This window comes from Onychostruthus taczanowskii, unplaced genomic scaffold, assembly GCF_017590055.1.
Source record: "Onychostruthus taczanowskii isolate IOZ18803 unplaced genomic scaffold, ASM1759005v1 scaffold176, whole genome shotgun sequence".
NCBI lineage: Eukaryota > Metazoa > Chordata > Aves > Passeriformes > Passeridae > Onychostruthus > Onychostruthus taczanowskii.
The window spans coordinates 330,809-332,562 of record NW_024498973.1 but is presented as its reverse complement, the minus strand read 5'-3'; positions in this window follow the sequence as shown (position 1 = coordinate 332,562).

Genomic DNA, 1,754 nt, shown 5'->3' with positions numbered 1-1,754 from the left:
CCGGCAAAGTTTCCTTTGCTAATGAACCACCCACAGGCTGAAACCCAACTCCAGGGCTGTGCACACACACATCCCCAGCTCCTCCTCCAGGCAAAGCTGCTCCCTTGGCTTCTTCGGGGCTGCCTCCTCAACCTGCCTCAGCTCCGAGGTGTTGTTCCATGCCCGGAACACAGAACAAATCCAGAGAGCTAAGGCTGCGTGATGTTAAAATGATGTTAAACCTTAACACCAAGCATGTTTGAAGTGATGCTTGGTCAGCAAGCGCAAGAAAATGGGCATGTGAAGATGCAAAAATTCATCCCTGAGCTCTTCCAGGCCTCTGAGCCCAACCTCCCCACCCTGAGAAGGGACAGGCACTTCTAACACAAGGACAGATGGACACAAGGGTCACGTCACCAGGCAAAGGCCACCCAGAGCCCACCAGGAGGGACGCAATGAGGGGAGGCTGAAGGGGCAGCTGAGGGAAAGGAAAAACCATGGTTGAAATCCTGTTCAAGCCAGAAATCCCTCCATGTCTCTGGAGAACACCTGCTGCTGCTCTCACTGCTTTCCTGCCTATCCCAGGCTCCAGCAGCACCACGCTGGATTTTATGGATACAGAGGCCATAGGAGGGGACCATGGGATGACACAGGCTGGGGGACAGGTGACAAATACCCTTTAGGGGTGGCTTAGAGCAGTGGGAAGCTCATGGGACAAGAGTTTGAGCAATCCCAGCAAACCCCGTACTGTACCATCCGAGTTTGAAGGGAAAAGTGACCACCAGGCTTTCACCAGCAGTTCCGGGGGTGTTGCTGGACATCCTGAACCCCTTTTCCTTCATGTGCTGAGACCCAGGATGCAGCTGAGGTATTGGAACAGAGCCATGCAAACACAAAGAGCTCAGTGTCGCAGGCAGTTGTTACAAGAGATCAAAAAATTTCTCCTCTTCCTTCCCAAGCCCCCAAGTGCTTCTCCACCCCCTCCAAAACCCCACAGAGCAAAGCCTCCCACCCTTCCAAATGTCTGTATTTAACACCCTAAAACTCACATTATAATGATGATCATTTGGTAGATTTTTACGTCCAGACACCAGTTAAAGAAACCACGAAGGAAAAAAAAAACCAAACAACCCCAAAAAACATAGATACACCAATCAAAGAAGGAAAAACAAGGCCACTAACACTTCATCCACGGCCCAAACAACATCATAAAAACCTTGGCAACAGCCTTGCAGGGGACTAAAGCCTCTGCACCCAGCACAGAGTCACACAGTTGTGTCTGCACTAATACTCTTTGCAGATTTAGGAATCACTGATGCTGGACTCTCATGGGCAGAACACTCCAGGTGTCATTAGGAAAATGCTCCAGACATCTGCAGTTCACTAAAGAAAAATCAGTGGAATTATTCCTGTAGAAAAAGCTACAAGGACGTGCATTGGGGAGGAAACAGGTACTTAAATTAATCCTTTCCAAATGAACATATGCAATAAAAATGGAATTAACACCTGTGCAGATAAAACACTTCAGCTCCCTTACGTGGTGATGCTTGAATTGCATTTTCACTTGGTCCTAATCAGACTCCTGATAGGTCTGAACAGGATTCAGGAACCTTCTGACCTGCAGGAGTTTGGAACATTTAAGGGGGAAAAAGAATTCTTTAATACCCACTTACCAGGACAGTGTGTTCAGTGGGAATTTCAGGGGAGATAAGGAGAGGAAAGGAGATGTGGCCAGGGAGGCAAAGGGGGCTCTGGAAGTGAGAAACAGCAGCTCA